The sequence below is a fragment of the Anabrus simplex genome, chromosome 3 (genome assembly GCF_040414725.1).
Source record: "Anabrus simplex isolate iqAnaSimp1 chromosome 3, ASM4041472v1, whole genome shotgun sequence".
NCBI classification, from domain to species: domain Eukaryota; kingdom Metazoa; phylum Arthropoda; class Insecta; order Orthoptera; family Tettigoniidae; genus Anabrus; species Anabrus simplex.
The window spans coordinates 12,380,273-12,406,108 of NC_090267.1; the positions used below are offsets into that span (position 1 = coordinate 12,380,273).

Genomic DNA, 25,836 nt, shown 5'->3' on the forward strand with positions numbered 1-25,836 from the left:
ACTGCTTTATGTAATTAAGCAAAGACTTTAATATTACTTATCTAGACTCACAGAGCGCTCTGATGCTATGAGGAATATTGAACACATTTGCGCATCGCCATGTTGTGGGAACATCAGCTTTGAAAGCATGTAATAATGTTTACAGTTCCTTGCGTGCTTTCATACTGAATCGTGTTGGTTGCTAAATGTGATGGGTAATGTTAAAGGAGAGTTAAGTTAGGCCTTACGTGTGGAGTGGAATTATGCAGCTTTTAATTGTACAGATCAATATCAGAAAGGATCTGATATTTCTCCTCATGGAAATTGAACTGTTATGAAATTAGTTTCTATTACCATAATCGTGAATTAAGCAGGCTATGCTAGTGGATTCAGAGAACGTATGGACATGGAATTTTAAATGTGTAGGCTTCTTGGACTTTTTTCAATTTATTAAGGGATAATTCCTAAGAAATAAGCAGCTATTCTGAAAAAAAATCATATTTTTCTTACAGACGGTGTACTGGAAAAGCATGGGCCATCAATCTGGAAAATGCGGTTGATAAAGTCTCTCTTCAAATGATTGCATTCTTCTTCACCGGGCGAGTGTCCGGCTCCATGGCTAAATGATTAGCGTACTGGCCTTTGGTCACGGCACGGTCGGAAATTTTAACCATCTTTGGCACGGGGGCTGGGTGTATGTGTTGTTTTCATCCTCATCACGATGCACAGTTCCCTGCACTTGGCGAGCCGAACCAGTCGTCGGGCATTCGCAGCACTAAAAGCCGTACGCCATTTCATTTCACCGGGCGAGTTGGCCGTGAGCTTGCATCCGGGAGATAGTGGGTTCGAACTCCATTGCCGGCAGCCCTGAACATGGTTTTCCATGGGTTACCCATTTTCACACCAAGCAAATGCTGGGGCTGGACCTTAAGGCCACGCCCGCCTCCTTCCCAAACCTAGCATAAGACCTACCTGTGTGGGAGCAAGTTGTAAAAGGAAGTCTCCTTTTCACATCTGATTTATTTAAAAGAATGGTTAAATATGCTATTCCAGGCCCAAGTCTTCAAATGCTCAGCTACGCGGTACAAGTTAAAACATGTTAGTGGGGATTGCTCAATAACAATGCAAAATGTGTTCAGTTTCTATGTGTGGTGTAGACTGTGTCTTTCATTATCAGTTACTTGGGAACGGCTTTGTTTCCCTGAGGCCTTAATGAGACATTGTTGGACATTGACCGAGAATCAGTGTGAAAGAACGCACAGACTTACACACTTCACGTCCCACTTTTACCACTTCAGACCTTGGATTGCTTCCCTGTATACAACTTCTGCTGGGCATGTGATTTAAAGTAGTGTTTCTGGTTTGAGAAGTGACAATCTTCTGTTTCGTATTACTGTCCCTCTTAAAAATAATTTCTGTGTACATAATTAGCATTAGTTCTTACCAAGTTATCTCGTATCATAGAAATAATAATAACAGCAGGTGTATTCATGCTTGTGTTAATATAAGTTAATTGATATTGTGCCGTATCAGAGCCATGAATTACTGATCCAGGCACATATATTCTGTATGTGGCACGCGCGGGTCCGGGAACATTGAAAGCCAGGGGAATTTCTATCCAAGGAGCGAATGAGATGTGTAGGACAGAAGAGGGCAGGCCTCTATCCCGTACCACGTGGTAATACAGTGGGGGCGAAAATCGCGGACAGTCAACATTCCGCAGATAAATTTTATGTGGGTAGCTAGCCTAACGGGACAAAATGGTGGGGAGAGATTAAATTATCATCTCAAATTATATTATGATTAGGAGAACAAAGGACACCACATGCATCTTTGGAATTATGTGGAGAGATTGTCCGGAAGGAGTATGTTAAATATCCCGTGGAATTTAAATTACGCAGTAGTGACTCTATCACATAAAGAAAGCGTGCCACGCGATACACTGAACAGGTGGCCTGTCGCGGGGAGTCTCCCAATTGCTTGAGAGGCAGGGATGATGTTATGGATATTGCGAGATAGTTTACGAATAGATCAGCTCCCGCATACAATCGAGCTACCTCTCGATCGAACTACCCCACTAATATTCACGGTATCATGGAATAGATTGATATCCTCTCCGCGAGGAGTCTAGGGTCAGCCATTTTGTGCCAATCTTATACATAGACCAGCAGCAGGCGCACCCCAGATCAGTCTGGAGCCTACTTCACGTCACTCGTCACAAGACTAGGCTTCTTTGTGCGGGAATGATTTGAGAGATATAAGCTCGTATTGACAAAACGGTACACGAGAGCGATCAAATACGGAATAAGTTCTATAACTGTTTAATCGGATGTTGATATTTTTATAAATAACAGGGCATACTTATGTGCGTGACGGTAGCCCTGAGGGTGATTGTAACATTAAGTTCGTGAGTGGATAATATTCTGGGTTGGTGTAACAGTGTCTTCAGTGGAGAACGAGAAATTCAACCATGTTCCGAGAAATAGCTACCCAGCTCTGGAACCTCGGTATACCAGTGATGATCGTTGCTGATATGGAGGGCTAAAGTCTTCTAGCATGGGCCCACCCTGCGGCTCGAATAGAAGGCGTCATGAAGTATCCAGCTAAGTGCATTCCATTTTAGTAATTATGAATGCGTATCTTGTAAATAAGTTGATGGAAGAGTAGGATGTATTTTAAAAAGAAAATTATATTTCAGGGCTTAACGTAGGAAGCTTATTGAGTGAGTTAATGTTATTGATTTGCTAGAAATCATGGTGGAATCGGTGTAATTAATATACTTTCACCATTGGGTTACAGTAATCGCGTAATTCATTTTGATAGCAGGTTAGATGCACAGTTTTTTTTTTTTGGAATACAAGCTTTTAAAATTGACCTTATGGGTGTATTAGGTTAAAGATTAAGATGTGGAATATTTATCGTAGGCCTACAGTCACTACATGTAAATATAGTATAAACAATGCACGTATTTTCTCTAGAAGTAGGTATGCACTCAATACATTTTTCCTTTAAATATCACATCAGTAGTAGATTTATAGTATAAGGTTTTTTATGGATATAGATATGCTGTATGATGTACGATGAACAACGCTGGGATTCGAATCGACGACCTCCATTTTAGATAGGGCTTTCCGTAAGGAAGCATTTATGTTAATTCTTCTATTCCCCTGCATTGTAAAGAAGTATAATGTACCTTATGTGACTAATTATCGAGTTTAAAAGCATTGTTTCTTTGTTATTCTTCGACGTGCTCTGGTCACGAACTCTGGTCTATATTGCTTGAGTCTGTGTCAGTGTGAATTAAATAATGAGAAGATCTCTGTTAATGATGTAATTAATTAACGTTTTGACTTGCTCTCTTACCAAAGGGTATTGCGACGGTAATTTATATGAGAAGTTCAAAAGCATGTGATTTGTCTGTCTTCAAGAGAATGAGAAGTTTAGAATAGTAGTAGGCTCACACAGAGATTTTAATGAAGGAAGTTGTTATGGAGAGTAGACCAGTGGGTGTGGCTACCCATTTGTTTTGGCTGTCACTTTAAAATATGTGGCTGAGGGAAATTGTATTACAGTAAAGACAGACCCGGGAACAGAATCGTATTCTCTGTCAAAAGGAGTTGTAAAATGCATTTTTGTGTCATATACAAATAAGTTGTTCGGCCGTAGGGCCAGATAATTAATGAATGAATTTAGCCGATAGGATCCCTTTGCAAATAAAGTAGATAGGGTTTTTCTTTCAGCTACCCGCTACGTTACCAGAAGACCCATGATTCGAATCCCGGCACATCCAACATGCAATCGTTCGGGTTCCTCTGACCTGCACAAATATATTCATACAGCCAGTGATTGAATGTGTATTTTTCTTTTAATTGTTTTCCTTAGTGTTTTTTGACTGCTTATACAAGTGAGTTGATTATGTATTACGAGTAAATTCTGACTTTAGTCATGTAATGATGTCTATAATTTCATTTCATTTGTTTTTTTTTTGCTTTGTGTATTAATTGTAAGGGAGGGGGATTAACCACTCAACCAGTTTCAAGTGTTTTCTTGTTTAGTTGTAACTTGGTTCCCTGTGTCGAAGGGAATGCCATATAGGTTTCGCTTACGCATTCGTAATTACAGTAACGTGTTAGATACTTTATTGGGAATGCATTTATGTGAGTAATCATCTTGTCCGGGAAATTAATATTATTTTGTTAATTTGTGTAGTTCGTAGTCACATGTAATCGGTCCCAAAGACTTGTATATTATATTATCTTAAAATTTTATTTTATTTTGCCAAGGACATTAAAATTTAGTTTGTTCCTATTAGAAGAATTTCCTTTTGCCGTAGTATAGTGCATCGTGAATGTCCTCCCCACCCTTAAGCCTGTAAGCTAGATATAGATACGGACAATCCACCCCAGGGAATCTAGTTGTTAAGAGCAAGAGTGCGGAGAAGTGTGTTCGAATCCTGCACAGGCCCTGGGCGTTGCCACGTTTGTTGTCATATATACTTGAACTTTGCTTTCACTGTGGCTTCGGATCCTAGGCCAGAAAGGGTTCAGCATACTGCGTACTACGATCTCCTTTGGTGAGTTCAGGAGTGCCCTCAACATGGTGATATGCGCATGGACATCTTGTCCCCAGTCACACGCTACTTTGCAGCCAGCGGTGTAGGGCCTTATAGTTGAACATAGGATTAAAGAGAAGATTGAACAATATACATCTCAGGATCAGAATGGAACAAGAGAAGCTCTCCTCGCAGTGAGCATTATTCTGGGTGTTATTGGAAGACATACAATGTATTTGTGGATATAGTGAAGGAAACTGCTCTTTACGACCATGAAAAATATAGGACTGGACTGGAAGAATAAAAAGCAAAGCAAAGCGATACAAATGAATGGAAATTTAAATACAACATCCATTACAAGGGAAGTGAGGCAAAGTTGCGCACTATCTCCGTATTTGTTCAACACATTTATTGAGGAGATCGTATCAAAATTTAAGCAAAATTAATTAAAATTAATGGACAAATATACTCCGTGTCAGGTTTACCCATGACATTGCTTTAATTACAGATTCCGGTGGAGAAGTAAGTAAAATGCTGTGAGTTTTGACATTAGCACTACACTACAAAAATCAAAATTGGAACTGAATAATTTGGAATCAAAATTATGAGTTGTAAAGAAATCAAACTACGAGATGCCAAAAAACATTTGGATAGGTGATGGAACCATACAAGAAGTCAGTCAATTTTGGTCCTTGGGAAGCATTATCATCCAGTGCAATAGGTGCACCAGAGGAATCAGGAGGAGGATTGCCCTAGCCCTTCAGTAACAAGGAACAGCTTCTGACAAGCAGAAGCATAAACATTACAATTAGGAAAGAATTTGTCAAAATGTTTTTGTGGAGTCTTTTGTTGTGTGACTGAAAAAGATGAGTCTTAGCAAAACAGGATATAAAACGCCTGAAAGCAATGGAAATTTGGATATGTAGGAAGATGCTGAAAATAATACGGAAAGCTAAAGTGTCAAAAGAAAGGATCTTTCATGTAGTAGATGAAATAAGGGATTTGATCACCACCATTGACAAAAGGAAAACCAAATTCCTTGGCCACACACCACATCAAAATAAATTTCTTACGACCATGTTGGAAAGAAATTTCAGGTAGAAAGGAACAGAAAAACTGAGGAAGAAGTAGGCCCTACCTGGATTTCATGATGGACAGACTGAGTTACAAGAAAAATGAAACTTGAAACACTCAAGCAATCAGTCAATACTGATATGCATTTAGGGCAGTCGCTCAGGTGGCAGATTCCTTATCTGTTGTTTTCCTAGCCTTTTCTTAAATGATTGCAAAGAAATTGGAATTTTTTAACATGTCCCTTGGTAATTTATTTCAATTCCTAACTCCCCTTCACATAAACAAATATTTGCCCCAATTTGTCCTCTTGAATTCGAACTTTATCTTCAAATTGTGATCTTTCCTACTTTTAAAGACACCACACAAACTTATTCGTCTACTGATGTCATTCCACACCAGCTCTCTACTGACAGCTTGCAACATACCACTTAGTTGAGCAGCTCGTCTCCTTTCTCAAAAGTCTTCCAGCCCAAACTTTGCAACATTTTTCAAACGCTACTCTTTTGTCGGAAATCACCCAGAACAAATCGAGCTGCTTTTCTTTGGATTTATCCATGTCATGAATCAAGTAATCCTGGTGAGTGTCCCATACACTGGAACCATACTCTAGTTGGGGTCTTACCAGAGACTTTGTGCCCTCTCATTTACATCCTTACTACAACACCTAAACACCCTCATAAACATGTGCGGTGATCTGTACCCTTTATTTACAATCATATTTATGTGATTACCCCAGTGAGGATCTTCCTTTCTATTAACAAATTCACGCCCATCATCTGAGAGGGCTATTTAAATGACTGGCTCAGCTATTCCAGCTGTTAGGGGCGCAGGTAAAAACAACAAACCATTTTCACAATAAGTTCTAAACTGAACAAGATACGGAAACATAATTTTGCACATACTTTAAAGAACTCCTCTAATATCTCTGGAAGGTGTCGTAGCTAATGTTATAAATGTTGGTACTGTGCTTTCACTCACGTGTCCAGGAGAATCTTCTTCACTGTCATCACTGTCACTTAGACTTTGTTCAGGAATTAGTTCATCCCCTGAGTCTTCATTGAATAGGATGTCGGCAATTCTGTCAACACTTATACTGTCCCTAATTGCCTTGGTTTCACTTCAGAACGTGACTATACATAAGCTTGTGCAATCACAAACCAACTGCGCAGCTAGCTTTGCCAGCACTAGCCTTTGTTCAGAAACAGAATAAAAAATTGAATTGGAAGGGAAAATCTCCAATGCCATGTGGTTTCTGGTGATCAGAAGCAGGTAGAAGCATTCATAAGTGTATTATCCTTATCTCTGTTGCATATATTTGGGACAAAAGTAAACCAAATCTGCATACAAACGGCTACAATTAGGGGCTGCGCTTATCCGGGCTAACTTGGATACGGTCCACAGCATGGACATGCGATGTAGGCAATAACTCAGATTCGGGCGTGAATGTATTAACACGTAGGTACTTACAGTGATCCCCATAAGGACTTTTCATCCCATCAATGCAGTAATTAAAACTTAGAGGACTTTTCTTATTTGTGAAAATCGCAAACTGACTTTTAATCCATTTATCACCATATCATTGCCTGTTGTTCAAATCACAACATTATCAAGGTCATTTTGCAGTTGCTCACAATCTTGTACCTTATTTATTACTCTATACAGAATAACATTATCTGCAAAAATCTTTATTTTTGATTCCACTTTTATACTCGTATCATTTATATATATAAAAGAAAACATCACCCTACCCGGCTCGCTGAAAGGGCAAACCGATGATGATGATGATGATGATATAAGAAAATATAAAGGTCAAATAATACTGCCTTGAGGATTTCCCTTCCTGATGTTTAGAGGGTCAGATAAAGCTTCGGCTACTCTAATTCTCGGAGATCTATTTTCTAGAAACAGAGCAACCCATTCGGTCACTCTTTTGTCTAGTCTAATTGCACTCATTTTTGCCAGTAGTCTCCCATTATCCACACTATCATATGCATTAGACAGGTCAATCGCAATACAGTCCATTTGACCTCCTGAATCCAAGATACCTGCTATATCTTCCTGGAGTCCTACATGTTGAGCTTCAGTGGAATAACTGTTCCTAAACACAAACTGCCTTCTATCGAACCAGTTATTAATTTTGCTAACATGTCTAATATAATCAGGAAAAATGTCTTTCCAAAGCTTATATGCAATTTATGTGAAACTTACAGGCCTGTAATATTCAGTTTTATGTCTATCACGCTTTCATTTATACACAGAGGCTACTATAGCAACTCTCCATTCATCTGGTATAGCTCCTTCATGCAAACATAATCAAGTAAGTACTTCAGATATGGTGCTATATCCCAACCCATTGTCAGTAGTATATCCCCAGAAATCTTATCAATTCCAGCTGCTTTCAACTTTTGTATCTTACTGTAAATGTCATTGTTATCATAGGTAAATATTAATACTTCTTTAGTATTTCTTACCTCCCCTATCTGGACATTATCTTTGTAACCAACAATCTTTACATACTGCTGACTGAATACTTCTGCCTTTGAATAGCCTTGCATACACACTCCCCTTGTTCATTATTCCTGGAATGTCCTTCTTTGAACCTGATTCTGCCTTAAAGTACCTATACATACCCTTCCATTTTTTACTAAAATTTGTATGACCATCAATTATGCTTGCCATTATGTTATCCTTAGCTGACTTATTTGATAGATTCAATTTCCTAGTAAGTTCCTTCAATTTCTCGTTCCTTCCATAGCCATTTCTAACTCTATTTCTTTCCAACCTGCACCTCCTTCTCAGTCTCCTTACTTCTCTGTTATAATATAGTGGATCTTTACCACTCCTTACCACCTTTAAAGGTACAAACCTATTTTCACATTCCTCAACAATTGCTTTAAACCCATCCCAGAGTCTGTTTACATTTTTATTTACCATCTTCCAGCGATCATAGTTACTTTTTAAGAGCTCCCTCATGCCTGTTTTATCAGCCATATCATCATTAGTCGTTGTGCTCATTACTGAGCGTCGTGACCTCATAACTCCATCATTTCCTTGTTGCAACCTTGACAAGATGTCTCCATCCAGAGCGGTTTTCACATTTCGTTAGTATGACCTGAAGTGGTAGCCCAGTGATCTTCTTCGCCTGATCTATCCATCTGCTTGCTGTTCTTCCTCGTGGTCTACTGCCTTCAATTTTGCCTTGTAAAATTACCTTTTCCAAGTTCTCTCCGTCTCGTCTCAAAATGTGGCCAAGGAACTGGAGGTAACGTTCACTCACACGGGAAGATAGACGTTTCTTGATGCAGAGTTCTTCCAGAATGGAAACATTAGTTCTTTTTTCTGTCCATGATACACGTAGCATTCTCCGCCAACACCACATCTCAAAGGCATCAATGCGCTTTCTGTCTTTAGCATTCACGGTCCAGGTCTCACAGCCGTACAAAAAGACGGAGAACACTAGTGATTCTACCAAGCGCATCTTCGTGGCTTTTGATATTGCCCGGTTCTGCCAGATCTTAGTAAGTTTAACCATTGCAGCACGACCTAAGACAATACGTCTTTTTACCTCTTTATCACAGTTTCCCGTGTCGTTGATGACAGACCCCAAGTATACAAATTCCTTAACTATATCCAGGTCTTTTAGGTATCCCGTAAGTTGGATTTCACCTTGCCGATCAACTACCATTAGTTTGGTCTTTTTTATGTTTATCTCTAGACCATACTGAAGACTAGTGTTCTTCACCCTTACAAGCAAGTCATGAAGTTCCTCTTCACTACCAGCGATGAGGGTAGTGTCATCTGCAAAGCGTAGGTTATTAATTTTTCTGCCACCAATCGAAATTCCACCATTCCAGCCATTGAGAGCTCTTTTGATGACACACTCTGCATAGATGTTGTAGAGTTGAGGTGATAATATACAACCTTGCCTTACTCCATTCGTCACATTGAAAATGCCTGAGAGATCACCATCTACCTTTATGGTTGCTGCGTGGTTTTTATACAGGCTTTTCAGTAACGATATTAAGTGCAGTGGAACCCCAAATTCCTTTAGCACCTGCCACAACTTGTCCCACATAACACAATCAAAGGCCTTTTTGTAGTCCAGGAAGCAAATAAAGGCAGGGACACAAAACTCGCGACATTTCTCAATTATCTGTCTCATGTTCAAGATAGACTCTCGTGTTCCTTTACCTGCAACAAAGCCTGCTTGTTCTGCGGATATCTGAGGTTGCAGGAATGGTTTTAGGCGTAGATTTATTATGTAGAGCAGAACTTTGCTTGCATGGGATATTAATGCGATAGTACGATAATTGGAACAATCCCTTATAGACCCCTTTTTGTGAAGAGGGATTAGTATTGATGTTGTCCAGTCCTTGGGCCATTCACCAGTTTTCCACACCATATTACATACCAAATGTAAAACACGCATGCCCTCCTCCCCCATCACTTTCAGCATTTCTCCCGAAATACCATCCATACCTGGGGCTTTGTTGTTCTTCAAATGATTGACAGCGTTCACAATTTCAGTTAATAAAATATCAGGTTCTTGTTCATACCTCAAAGAATTTTCCTGTTCGGCAGAATTATTTCCTTTGCAATACAGCATTTCACAGTATTGTTTCCACCTCTCTATTGCTTTGTTCTTATCAGTAATGAGGTTGCCATCTTCATCTTCAATCACCCATGTGCGTGGTTTGAACTCATGGGTAATGCTGTTGACTTTTTTAAAAAGATCACGTGTTTGATTCAGCCTATGATGTTGGTCTATTTCATCACAAATACTGGTGAGATACCGTGTCTTGTCAGTTCTGCAATTGCGTTGTATTTTGCGGCAAAGTTCACTGTATGCTTCTTCGTCTTGCTTGGATTGAATGCCACGTTTCTTTAGTGTGCTCCGCTCTTCTATCAGCAGTAGAGTGGTGTTCGATATCCATGGGTGCTTAGCTTGGGAAGAATTAGTAAATGGTTCAGGGAGAGAAGAGTTAATGATTGTCTTGAGGTTATCCCATGTTTGGGAGGCTGATCCTTCCTCCTGCACTTGCTGGAGTTTTGGCCTTATTCTTTCTCCAAAATCTTTGAGAGCCTTTTTGTCAGTAACGCGAACTTGTGTCACTCTCTTCTTCTTGGTCAGCTTCAGTTTGATCCGCATTTTCATGGATAGCATAATGTGGTCACTACCACAGTCTGCTCCAGGATAGGTTTTGCAATCCAGTACAGAAGTCCGCCATCGTTGCCTCACCAAAATGAAATCAATCTGATTTCGAACCCTGTCGCCAGGAGAAATCCTTGTGCATCGACGCCGTGGGTGATGTTGGAAGAGAGTATTGCAGATAGACAGGTTATTGCCAACACAAAACTCCAGTAGACGCTGACCACGCTCATTCCTCACACCTAGACCGTGCCTTCCAACCACATGTCCCAAATGATTATCTTCAATAGTCTCGCCTATCTTCGCATTAAAATCACCCTGAATGACTAACATTTCCTTCTGAGGAATCTTTCTGATGGTGTGTTCCAGCAACTCGTAGAATTCAACGATTTCTTCATCCACTGCAACTGCAGTAGGAGCATAAACCTGAATGAAGTTGATCCTACACGGAGAAGCATTCATCTTAACGGAGATGATTCTGTCAGAGACAGGCTCATATCCGACGACAGCACTGGCTAGTATTTTAGGAATGACTACAGCGACACCATTCCGACTGAGATCCTCGCTTCCAGAAAAATATATGGTGTTATCCGAGTGAGTGACAAAGTGGCCACAACCTTTCCAATGTGTCTCGCTGAGTCCAAGTATGTCCAGATCATGTAGGCTCATTGCTCTTTCAACGATAGCAAGTTTTCCTGTCTGTAAGAGACCTCGTACGTTCCAGGTTGCAATCTTTCTAACTACGCGCAAAGTTGGTTTGGATTGATTTGCACGTTCAGATGCTCCACTTAACCATGTCCCCCCCGGAGATCCGACTGGGAGACTTACTCCGGACACTGATTTATGATTGAGTAAAGCCATGAGGTTGTCTTGGGAAAATTAACAGTGGTGGTTTCCCGTTGCCTTCCACTGACCCCCAATTCCACTCTGCTCACCGACCCAGCTTCCCGCTGGGGTTGTTACCCAACCTTCCACTGGGTTGCTCATTTTAATACCTTTCTTTCACATTTATTTTTAACTACGACAAAAACAGCTTCGTGATCACGATTACTATCTATTACTTCGGTTTCTCTATAGAACTCATCTGATTTTACCAGCACCACATCCAAAATATTCTTCCCTCTAGTTGGTTCTGTCACTTTTTGAATCAGCTACCCTTCCCATATTAACTTACTTGCCATTTGTTGTTTATGCTTTCTGTCGTTCGCATTACCTTCCCAATCGACATTTGGTAAATTGAGATCACCTGCTACTATCACGTTCCTTGCCTTATCGTTTCCCACATAGCAGATGATCTTATCAAATAATTCTGAATCAGCGTCAGCTTTACCCTTTCCCGGTCTGTACATTCCAAAGACATCAAGTTGCCTATAATCTTTAGAGATGAGCCTTACACCCAGAATTTCATGTTTTTCATACTTAACTTTTTCGTAGCTTACAAATAATTCTTTCACCAGAATGAATACTCCCACTCCTACCATTCCTATATCTACGATACACACTCCAATTCCGTGAGAATATTACTGCATCCATTGTATCATTTCTCAGCCATGATTCACATCCTATTACAATATCTGGTAAGTATATATCTATTAAATTACTTAATTCGATTCCTTTGTTCACAATACTTTTACAGTTGAGCATAACATTTTTATGTCATTCCTACTTGATTTCCAGTTCCATGTTCCCTAGGCCACCCCGTTTCCCTGAATGTACCTGCCTATAACCTTTCTAAACATATTTCTTAACTTATACGTAACACTGCGGTTTAAGTGAAGGCAATCTGAGCGCAGATCCCTGTCTCCTACCCACCCATTAGGATCTAGAAATCTCGCTCCCAGTTTCCCACATACCTACTCCATAGTCTCATTGAAATTCCCAATCACCTTTCAGTCAGTATCCCTCCTACACAGCATTCCACTGATAACAATCTCCGCTTCCTTTAACTTCATCCGTGCTGCATTTACCAGATCCTACACATCCCCAACTATGTTGGTACTTATAGCTGCTTGTCTTACGTTGTTAGCAGGTAAGGGTTATTCTGCCCGAAGGCAGGTCCGAACCTCCGCAGAGGTGTTCCTGAGCCGGAGTTTACGTGCGGTAGGATGGCCAGTTCCTTTCTGCTCCTCCATTCCCTTACCCCCAACCAACAGCGCGTGGCAACCCATCCAACTCCTGACCACGCCCAATGTTGCTTAACTTCGGAGATCTCACGGGATCCGGTGTTTCAACACGGCTACGGCCGTGGGCACGTTGTTAGTACCAACGTGAAACACTACCACCTTCTCCTTCCCCTCCTCCTTCTCTTCTACTTTCCTCAACATCTGCCTCAACCTAATTCCTGGATAACACTCTACTCTGGTTCCCTTTCCTCCACACACTTTCCCCACATGTCTAACGGTGGAATGCCCCATGACCAGAGCCTCAACCCTGCCCCCACCTCATTTGATCCCATCCCCTCCTGGTCTGCCCTATCTTTTCTCAGTGCTGCAGAAGCTACTTCCTCTTCCCTTTTCTCCCTCCCATGACCGTGTTCCACCTGTTTTTACCTTTCCACTGCACTACATTTCCCTTCCCTACGTTTTCCCTTCCTCCTTCTTCCACACATCTCAGCAACATTTCCCTGTTCCTCATCTTACCTCGGTTGTTCTACCTGCCGTGACTCGTACCGATTTCTCACAGGCACCTGTCCTGAATTCTGATCCTGAACAGAGCCGTCAGCCTGCAGTCTCCTTCCCATTAAATCATTAGACCATCTGTCTTCTACAGTTCCCCCATTCCCTTCCCATCAATGCTTTACACCTACTGTATCCTGTACATTATTTAAGGGAGGCCTACTTTCCTTCCTGTCCTCTGAGAGAATCCTAATTATCTCCCTCAAACTACACAACTCCTCCCTCATACTCGTTAATGCCTGGCCACACCCACAATTTCTACACTTGCACTCCTTATCCATTATTTAAGGAATCATTGGAAGGAAAGGAAAAATAAAATAACTTATTCTGTGCAAAATAAAAATGAAAGGAAAGAAATGTTGCCTATAAAAAATGAAAGGAAAGAAATATTGTCTAGGATAATTCACAAAGACCACACAACAACAAGGTAATTAATATAAGCTACTACTACACTACAATACTACTTAGTTGTACGAATTTTTTTCTACAACACGACAACAGAATGAAAATTGTTCTTAATTACTGAAAACCGAAAGTAATACACAAGAATTACGTCTACACTATTCTTACCTGCAGTTAAGTCTACCTTTATTACTGCAACATAATTCTAATAAGAGAGTTAATACAGATACTATACTACAAAAATATTTCACAGTAATAGAATAAACACACTAATTTATAATAAGATACCTATTATAATACACTACATTGATTTTTCGCTAAGTTCAGGCGTATCCTAAGTATAATACAACAGGTTATTACTAAGCACAAACAGAATGGAAATTACAATTAAGGTTTGAAATTCGCAAGAACTACCGGTACTCAAGGATTATCAACAAAATTTAACGCGTAGACAGAAGATTATTTCTTTAGTATTACTTTATCCTACCATGCTCAAATAGAAATGAAGCATTGCGTTTGTTTAAATGCTTAAGTGCCGAAAGGATTGTCGTACACAAAGAAAAACACGATTGTAACAGGCAAGATAGGCCCTACTATCTAATATACCGTATCTTCACTACAGTTCTCAACTGAAATGTGGTTATGGTGTGATTCTTACAGCTGGAGGATTGCTACTACTTTCTTCACGGGACGGAGAATAAAAGTGTCCTTAATTACTGAAAAATACGAGGTTGTCTACAAAATTTTCTCAAAAATATTTCTGTCAAAACTACTCCTACTACTCAAGGGACTTGTATTGCAATTACTGGGATTGCTGAGCTACTGAGCTCGAGGGAGCGAAATACAAATTACGGATACTTTAACTATCTACTGAGAAATACAAATGATTGGAATACAAGATCAGCTGATTTTTATTTACATTTACTGCACTACACTACCAGTACACCCTTTGTTCACGACTGTAGCCAACAATGCAATATTTGAATATTAAGAGCGATAATACTCAATAATAATACAACGACTTTTAACTATTTCGCCAGTGAAACACTGTATATTATGTTGAAATCCCTTCCTTAAACAAACTTTACAACAGTACCGCGTTATTTGAAGAAGTTGTTACCTTCGTAATAGAAGGGACAGTCGAACTGCTATTTGAACTACCCTGTCAATTACCTGCACTAATATAACCACTGCCGAAGTTACGACTCCTTATAACATCCCGTCTTTGTAAGTATTTTATCAACAAACCTACTGATATTTTAATAATAATATTTAAAAAATGCTTCTCTCACGCAGTCCTAAATTACAGCTTGTAATATAGCGAACGCCTACGGAACTACCCAGTGTGAAAATTGTAAATAAATACCACTAATCACAATTACTACAAACTAAATGTATCACACACGCACACACAATTTGCTAAATTTCTACAACTATTAACTTCTTTATCACTAAGATAATACAGAGCACTTGTAACAGCCAACCACTCGCTAGCGCATCCAACAATGGACCACTACACCATAAAAAAATGAATTAGCGCATAAATTAAAAATTTTGTTTAGGACGAAAGTACGGTGAAAAATCACTTTGAACCACACATTACATTTGTTCTTGTTTGCAGAAAATTTCTGCTCGAAGTACAAAAAGGCGCACAATAATGTCACATATTCCAAGATTTGTAAACACAATTTAAAAAATATAATTACCACACTACACAATACAAAATCACTAGCGCATAACTATCAGCTCATTGCGAACACATTGCCAACATTTACGACAACAAAGCAATATAAATAAAACTGGAAATACGGCAACTTGCTGTATACAGCTTCTTGTCAGTGACAAGGTCTGTCTAGGGAGGTCAACTCACGAATGCTTCTTATGGAGCCGCCATATTGGGTCTTTAAGCGAGCGTAACCAAAGGCAAATATATTCGAATTTAGAGGATTTCTGTGCCGTACATTGAAATAAAAACAAAACACCAACTATATTTCATAAAGAATTTAATTGGGCATATAAATATAACTGTATAACACTCAAATGATATGAATACATTCACAGCTACTTGAATAGACAGATAATTAAGAGCCTGAAATGCTTTTTCTTTTTTTCTTTTTTCTTTTGAGAAACAAGTATCAACAGAAAAGCTCATGTCCTACTCTTTTACTTCCGTACAACTTGGTCTTAGATAGATAGATAGATAGATAGATAGGTAGATATGATTTATTTTAACTGGCAAAGTTAGGGACACGTGTCCCTGTCTTACACTTAACCAGTGAAATACATAATTAACATAAAAATATATAACATACTGAATAAATGAAAAAAGAGACTGAAACAAATTACTACGGCACTATGCTATCCTGCTGTATATAAAAATAACTATTATAATACACAATATAAATTAAGGGTTTGCTTCCTACGAAGAAATTAACATACAACAAAGAACGAATTACAATTTCAATAATAATAATAATAATAATAATAATAATAATAATAATAATAATAATAATAATAATAATAATATAGATAAACCTACTAATATTTACAATTAATTTGTCCAATTCCAGAAATATATCACATTGACGAATGTTACAGTTTTCATGTGTTTACTGTGGGTGAAAAACATTGCAATATGGGGATAGGGATAAGGATAACTATGCAGGAAACCACAGCTGAGTACTTTCTAACACTATTGATGCATAAGAAGAAGAAGAGGAGGAAGAAGAAGGACCATGGGGAGAAGAAGAAGAACAAGAAGAAGAATGACCAGAATAATAAGAATAAGAAGACTGTCGCACTACGAGCTCGTTTCATAGAGATATTTTGAACACATACTTTTAAATCTTCCCTCTGACCTCCTGCGGAAGGAAGTTCCATTCACGGCTTGCCACAACAGTGAAGGAATTGTTGTTGGTTGAGGATTTATGCTTAGGAATAGCGAGCAATGTCGAGCTCAGCGCTCTGGTGTTGTTATCATGGTGTTCAGAAAGGCTATGAAATCGTTCATACAGGTAAGATGGGGATTGTAAGGTAAGGATTCTGTGTAATGAAGTCAGGGTATGCAGCTTGCGTCTGTCTTCAAGGCGTAGCCATCCGAGGTCGACGTAAGACTGGGTAACATGATCTGAAAATTTCAGATGACATATAAATCTTACATAGGCATTCTGTGCACGTTGTAGTTTATCTCGAAGCTCGGTTTTCACATCTTTGTAAACTACGTCACAATAATCGAATATTGGAAGAACGAGGGTTTCAACTAGTTTCTTCTTTGAAGTGAACGGAAAAGTAAATTTGGAATTGTTTAATGTGTGCAACGTAGCAAAAACTCGTCTACTCACAGATATTATCTGACCCGTCCACGAGAGGCGCTGGTCAATGTTACCCCGAGATTATTTACGCTCTTGCAAAAGGGCAAAGCTTGATTTTGAATTTGTACATCAGGGATAGGCATGCGGTAATTACTGGAAATAAGTCTTGGGTGGGCAATTACTATAGTTTGGGACTTTTTTGGGTTCAAAATAAGTCCATGCTTTGAAGACCATTTACTTATGGCCTCTAGATCCATGTTAATTTTCTCGATTGCTGTCAAAACGTCTGTTGGCTTTGCATGGAGGTACAATTGTACGTCGTCAACAGAGATGTGACGTGTTTCTTATTAATATCATCTGTCAAATACGTAACCTTATTGACATCTGTACAGTACCTGTGTCATATTACGATTACCGGTACATGGAATACTGAACTTGAAGTACTGTACTTAAAGTACTAAAAGACAGTTGTAATAAATTGCCTTCAGTGTTTTCTTTATTAAGAAAGTAATTACCGATACTGCGTTTCTAAAAGGTTACTCCAGTATGTTGAAAAGCACTGAATGCCTCTTGAATTGAGTGCATTAAATTATGGATGGTAACTGTTGTTATCCATTGATGTGGTATTCCTTTGGGTTCTAAGGCAAAAATACTCTGAACATATGCAACAAGATTGATGTTCTTAGCTACTCTTAACTAGTTTATTGATAACCCATGCAGCTATATAGTACGAAGTGGTGGTGGTGTTGGTGATTATTGTTTTAAGAGGAAGTACAACTGGGCCACCATCCTCTATAAATACTAATCAGAAGAAAACAAATGGAAGGGGTCAAACACTTCGAAAAATGGAGGTATCGGCAAAATAAAGATGAAGGCCACAAAGTGCGTGGAAATGAAAATCTTCCCAGGCCTCGAATGCGCTAATGCCGTCGCGGTCGGAAAAGAACAAGTGTTGACCAGGGGAGGTCGGATGGGCTAGAATAGGTGAGAGCCTAACACAAGTAAGTGAAAGCAATGTTAAGACTCAGCTAAGGTCCTCGTAGTCACAACCCACATTGATTTCCCCCTGTGGGCGGAGGCAATAGAATAAAACCCACGGTATCCCCTGCCTGTCATAAGATGTGACTCAAAGGGGCTTCAGGAGCTCCTAACTGGGGAGCGTGTGTTGGCGACAACGGGGCTCTTAACTGAGTCCTAACATGCGTGCTTATAATAATAATAATAATAATAATAATAATAATAATAATAATAATAATAATAATAATTTTTTGCTACTTGCTTTACGTCGCATCGACACAGATAGGTCTTATGGCGACGATGGGATAGGAAAGGACTAGGAGTTGGAAGGAAGCGGCCGTGGCCTTAATTAATGTACAGCCCCAGCATTTGCCTGGTGTGATAATGGGAAACCACGGAAAACCATCTTCAGGGCTGCCAACAGTGGGATTCGAACCCACTATCTCCCGGATGCAAGCTCACAGCCGCGTGCCCCTGACCGCACGGCCAACTCACCCGGTAATAATAATAATAATAATAATAATAATAATAATAATAATAATACTAATAATGTCCCGGGCATGACGTTAAACTGCGTCCACAAACCGAGTGACCACCAGTATAAGAGGTCCTCCTCTACCAAGTGCCAACGGCCTCTTCGGAGGGCGGATGAGCGGGTAGAGGTTCCGGGCACTCTCTTCCCCTTGGGGTGGGAAACTGCCCCTAAAGGCGGAAGAGCCACTAAATGGCCAACGGCATAGGATAATAATAAATCCAGTAGCGTCTGTTCACCTATTTGGTGCGGCAACTGGTCAGCGTCTGTACTCCGAGTTGGAGCGGCTGCCTCAGAAAACCTTCAGGAACTCACCCACCTGATTGTACTCCGATCCCTCGGGATCAACCCAATCACTTGAGAACAAGCACACCATAATTCGTGCAAGTAAGAACAACATTACTCCAGGTGGTAAGCAATCCACCCGCCAACTGAAAACGAAGGCGGCAACCGACCACTCGGATTCTGGAGGAGCCGGGCTGACACGAAAAAGGAAAAAGAGAGTCGGAGCTCTCTGGCAAACTTCCCACTAAAACGCCCTTCTACATCGGCACGCTAAACGTAAACACACTCCTACAAGTAGGAAAACTTCTCAGATTAACATCAGAATTAGATCAGCAAAAAATCCAGCTACTCGCCGTACAAGAGAACAGACTCACTGAGTCGGAGACGTCAGAATATGGTAACTACCGCATTTTCAAGTGCAAAACTACACGAACAGTAGGAAAAGCCACACCAATGTTAGGCATGGCCTTTTTCGTACACAAAAATATCGTGAACTCCGTAGAAGAGATCATACCCATAAACAACAGACTAATGACCTTACGACTTCGCTTTGCAAATCGCCACTACACCTTTGTAAATGTCCACGCACCCACCAACGACTGCAAAGATCGGAAACAAACAGAAAACTTCTGGAAAAAACTTGAAACCACACTCATCAAAATACCTGAAAAAGACACCATCATTCTCCTCGGCGATTTCAACGGTAAAATTGGTAAAGAAAAGTGCTACAGAAAAACCGCAGGAAGATTCTCAGCACACGAAAAGACCAACAAAAATGGCAAATGCCTCATCGAGCTCTGTCAACAACACGACCTGAAAATCATGTCAACATCCCTACGGAAAAACCCCAATAAGCTCTTCACATGGGAATTACCCAACACCTGCTGCGGCAAACACCAGATCGATCATGTCGCCATCTCCTTCCCAGCACAAAAAGAAGTACACAAAATTCAAGTCCGCAGAGGAGCCAACATTGACTCGGACCATCATCTAACAAGAATCAAAGTGAAATTTACCCCAAAACGCTTCTTCCAGAAATCCAAAGCAAACATAAAATTGGACACAGCACAAATAAAAACATCAAATCTCAGGGAAGCATGGGAAAAAATCCCAGCCAAAACTTGGAACGAATTCCACGAAAAAATCATGAAGAGTGCATCAGAGCAAATCCCTCTACAGGAAAAGAGCAGACACCCGTTTTGGAACACCGAATGTGACCAAGCCATATTGAATAGAAAAAACGCATACCAGAAGTTCATCAGCAACCGTACACCTGAAAACGAAGAAAAATTCCGCGAAGTCCGCAGACAGACCTCTATACTCATCAGACAAACTAAGAGGAAATACCTGGAGGACCAACTGAAGTCGGCCGAACAGGACTTCCGCAACTACAACACCAGAGATTTTCACAGCGTCTTCCGCAACAGATTAAATGGGTACACGCCCAAGAACCTCTGCTTCAGAAAACAAAACGGAAAATTGGCACTCACAGATGACGAAAACACCAAGGAACTCGCGAGATACATCGAGTCACTACTCAACTGCCCAGAACCAACGGAGAGGTTTCCACATAAACCCCACCCGAACCAAACCCAGACTCATCCCCACCTACACAAGAGGAAATACACCGACACATACAACGACTGAAAAACAACAAGGCATCCGGAGACGACGGCATCATAGCAGAGCTTCTTAAACATCTAGGAAAGAATTCTCTCCAAGAACTCACACAAATCATACAAGAAATTTGGACAATGGAAAAACTACCAGAAAATTGGACAAACGCCCTTCTCGTTCCACTTCACAAAAAAGGTGACCGAACTGATGTGAACAATTCCAGGGGAATTTCCCTGGTGCAAGTCACATACAAAATCCTCTCTGCAGTCCTCCTCCAAAGAACACAGGAACAACTAGAACCACTCATAGGCGAATACCAAGCGGGCTTCAGGCCCCACAGATCCTGTGCAGAACAGATACTCAACCTGAACGCCATCTTGAAACTACGACACACAAGAAAACAACCCACAATCTGCACCTTCGTGGACTTCCAGAAAGCATACGACTCCATTGACCGGCAATCTCTCTTCCAAACACTGAGTGAGTACGGACTGGACAACAAGGCTCAAAAAATCATCAGACTAACTCTCACCAACACAACCTCCCAAGTAAAATTCATGGAAATATATCTGAAATATTTCAGATAAAAACCGGTGTCCGACAAGGAGATGGACTTTCCCCACTACTCTTTAACATAGCCCTGGACAAAATCATGAGAGAATGGGAACAAGCTCTAAAAGCTCAAGGAAATTGGCAAACATTAAGTATGACAAGAAGACATGTAAAAATCTCCTGTCTCGCTTTCGCAGATGATCTCGCGGTCCTTGCAACAAACGAACAACTGGCAATCAGCCAAATTGAAACTCTCAAGAAATGCTCAGAAAAATTCGGCCTACAAATCTCCTTCTCAAAAACCAAGGTCATGTGCAACCACTTCAGCCTCCAGAATTTGAACACGAAATTTGGCACAATCGAAAAAGTAACCGAGTTCCGATATCTCGGAGAAATTATAGTACCAACAGGAAAAGAACAGAAGGCCCTCGAGGTCCACATCCAGAAAATGAAGAGAGCCCTCGGCCGAACGCAAAACATTTACAACAAAAAATGCCTTTCAATCTTCACCAAAATTCGACATTACAACACTGTGATCAAACCTGAAATACTATACGCGAGTGACACAGGGAAACAGTACTCGAAGACATCCTGAAAGAGGAACGTACCAAAACTGACTGCAATCTCGTACAAAAACCGAGGAGCTCTCAAACCCTGCGGCCGACATCAGAAAAAGACGCCTGAAATTTTACGGACACATCAAACGCCTTCCAGAAAACAGACTGACAAGAATCTTACTTGAGGCAACAGAAAACATCAAAACAAATAGGTGGACAACGGAAATCCGCCAAGACCTGGAAAAATCAGGAATCAAAGTGGCCGACATCGCTAACCGAACCTGCTGCAGAACGAAAATCAACAAGTGGGAAGTAGAGTCAGAGAGAAACCACAAGAAGAAGACAGGAGCTAAGTGGACAGAAGAACGAAGAACCACGATGAGAGAAAAACTGAAGGCTGCCTGGCAAAGAAGGAAATGCACAACTTCTAAGTGAGCTTTGCGTGATAAGTTTTCTGGTCTTTTTCGCATCTAATAATAATAATAATAATAATAATAATAATAATAATAATAATAATAATAATAATAATAATAATAATAATAATGGTTAAGAAAATTAAAGCCATTGGTAGACAACATTCCATAGGAAATAGAAATTCAGTCACTATTAAGTTGAGTTAACCTAGGTTAGGCTATTTTAGGGATTATATTAGAATATTATGTTGGGCTACGGTACGTTAAATTACAGTAGTTGGTTAGTGCGAGTGTTGTGATTTTTAAGTGTCTGTCCAGCCATATAATGTACTCCGTAGAGTATTTAAGATGAATGAAATATAGCTGTAAATAATAACTACAGTACCGTATAAGGCTGCTATTCACAATTGTTGTGATGATGACAAGCTGGACACAATGGTTGGTTTGAAGTGAGAGGCCAGCCGAAGTAACCAATTACGGTTAAAAGTCCTGACCTTGCCGGGAATCGAACCCGGGACCCCTGTGACCAAAGGCCAGCACGCTAACCATTTAGCCATGGAGCTGGACACATTAAAAGGAAATTTTCATAAACATCAGTAATACTATCACACATTTCTGTTACTTCTCTTGCTTGTTTTGAAAAACAATTCTCTTTCTTTAGGAGGTTTCCTATTGTATGTCAAAGACTTGGGTGGATTAGAGACGTTGAAAATTTTTGGAATGGAATTCCACTTGAGTAGTTTACGTTCATCTGCCCCCTTTAGTTCAAATTGCGATTCTTCAAAAGTATGCTAGGAGAAAATACATAATAAGACCTATAAATATAAAACATCGTTCATATAAACCTATTATTATTCAGGAATAATACGAATGTATAACTTCACTAACCGCTCACACGGCGGAATTATCTGTAGATTGCCATTTGTCATGCCTACAGTTTTGTACCCACTGAGCTCTCCTTTGCTTATCTCTCCGGAAGCGAAACACTCTAATTCCGTCAGTTGTCTTACTTTGATAATTTGGTGCGTCACAGTATCCCATTTTCCTTCAAAATACAAGTAACAAATCACATCATTACATCGTGCACGCCCACATAACAACGATATTTAAGACCTAATATGGCCGCCATCCCAAAGGATTGTGGTAGCGTGACGAGATCTCTCAGACAGACCTTGTCAGTGACTAAGAGGCCAGCGCTCCAGCGGCATTACGGTGAAACTTTCCGAATACAGCTTTATGCTGGGCGTGACGTAAAGCGTGACTATCGAATATTTTCGACTATCGAATGTTTTCATCTGAAAACATTCGATAGTTTTCATTCGGTTTGAAAATGGTTAAAAACTCGTAATATACGTTTTGTGCTGCGGCAGTAGTAATAATTTATTTGCTAGTAACCACCAGAATGTGGATTGTTTTATTATCTACCGATTTTGTTTCTTTTGTTGGTAGTGATATAAGCGTTACCTAATGATCAAGTGAAGTGATTGGGAACTGAAATATCTACGCTGGTCTATAAAATAAGATATAATGTCCCGAATGCAGTAATGGTGGTCATTATGTTTCGCTTTAAATAAAATGCATTTTTGTGTTCCTATGCAAAAGTAAAATGGCCTGTTCATAAAATAAGACATGTTAGGCAATTTCAGACGAAGGTTAGGTTTACACCTTTTTATTGACATCACACATTAAAGTAATGTGAATACAGCAAACTAAACCAAATTTTAAAAAAACATGTTTTCTTATGACCAAGTAATAGTGCACATATTAATTTAAAAATAATTCCATTCATTTAACGTTAATATTCAATCATTAAAGGTTCATGATTCCTAACACGATTACCGGTAGGCCTATCTATTGATAAAGTGCACAATAAAAAAATTGCATTTGTCGTTATACAATTTGAGTCAGATATCTATTCATTTATATTTAATGACTAAGACTTCACTCCATAACGAAAGAGGAGGCCGATTTCAGCACTGATAGTGGCAAGTCTCTGGTGGGACACCAACTACGGTATGGTTCCAGTGTATGGGACCCTCACCAGGATTACTTGATTCAGGAACTGGAAAAAATCCAAGGAAAGGCACTTTATTTGTTCTGGGTGACTTCCGACAAAAGAGTAGCGTTACAAAACATGTTGCAGAGTTTGGGCTGGGAAGACTTGGGATGGGGGAGACGAGCTGCTCGACTAGGTGGTATATTCCGAGCTGTCAGTGGGGAGATGGCTTGGAATGACATTGATAGAGGAATAAGTTTGAGTGGTGTCTTTAAAAGTAAGAAATCGGTGCGACGTAAAGCAAATAGCAAAAACAAAAGAGTAGGAAAGATCACAATATGAAGATAAAGTTGTAATTCAAGAGGACACACTGGGGCAAATATTCGTTTATAGGAAGCGAAGTTAGGTATTGGAATAACTTACCAAGGGAGATGTTCAATAAATATCCAATTTCTTTGCAGTCATTTGAGAAAAAAGGCTAGGAAAACAACAGATAGGGAATCTGCCACCTGGGCGACTGCCCTAAGTGCAGATCAGTATTGATTGATTGATTGATTGATTGATTGATTGATTGATTGATTGATTGATTGATTGATAAACAATTGGAATTTGCGATCCGAATGAAAAACCGAATGCAAACGGAAACAGTCGGTTGTAACGGTAGTTGATGACTATCGAATAATTCGATAGTTTTCATTCGATAGTCCCGTCACTTTAAGTCGGCCGTGGTAGAGACAATCAGGTCAGAGAGTTGATTCAACTCAAATACGGTTGTGAACATACCTCGTTCACTTGTTTTTTCGCTACATACATGGAAATGGCACTCCTACATGGTTTTTCAAAGTGCTTAGGTTAGCATATTTTCTGGTGTTAACAGCAGTGAAGTGATCCCTAGTATTTAAACATTACCCACATGGTTATTCGTGTGCGAATAGTGTTTTAATTTTAATAGTGATAGCAAATTATATAATATACTGGTACTTAAGTGAAATACTACGTATGAATTGAGACTGGGAAAAAGGACGCCTCAATCCCAAACAAACTTCTCAAGAAAGAAAGAAAGAAAGGTCAGAGAGCTCTGGTTGAATCCGATCAAAACGGAAAGAAAGAAGACCTTGGTAGGATTACTTCTCATTTGTCGATAGGTAAGTTGCAAATTAATACACGTGCTGTAATTATAGTATAATATATGTTTGAACTTCGTTAACCATGCGATGGTTAGAGGTATCATTACCATCAAAAGTTCAGCGCGTTTTTGGCCTAATGACAGTACATTTCATATCTCCAATGAAGTCATACATGCGTTACTTTCAGTCTGTGCGTCATTATGTAGAATATTTGTCTCCTTCGGTTAACTGGTCGTTGTTCCAGCTTTGATTAACATTTAATAGATGCTTTGCTTTTGATAGTTTTGTGTATGGTAACTTATATGTAGTCTACTGGTTGTTTTCTTTCACAGAATGTAACTAAATGCTGGGAATCATTATCAGCTTGAGCGATTAATAGCAACAGTATTTTCATAATCGCAACAGATACGGTACCGTCGTAGTAAGAAATGCCAAAGAAATGTAATTTCTTATATACGGATTGGTTTTGAAGTGGCTGGTTTGTTCTTTATATCTTGTACATTTTGTTCGCCATATTCTTTGTGCAATTTTATTCCATTAATTATGTTATTTCATTATGGTTCGCTTCGTTAAGGAATTGAAATTTCTTTGATTTTTC

The 25,836-nt window shown here is 39.7% G+C and overlaps 1 protein-coding gene across 3 annotated transcripts in view; it reads left to right on the plus strand.

The window, feature by feature from the left end:
- LOC136865924 (uncharacterized) overlaps nucleotides 1-25,836 on the plus strand; it is a 137,751-nt gene that overhangs the window by 56,480 nt on the left and 55,435 nt on the right. For 2 of the 3 annotated variants that reach the window (XR_011017956.1, XM_068226945.1), the window contains exon 1: nucleotides 24,862-25,256. The exons of the other annotated variant lie outside the window; for it this stretch is intronic. The gene's annotated coding sequence lies outside the window, so the exon portion shown is untranslated. Of the gene's footprint in view, nucleotides 1-24,861; nucleotides 25,257-25,836 lie in introns of those variants that run through there. 3 annotated transcript variants of the gene reach the window in all.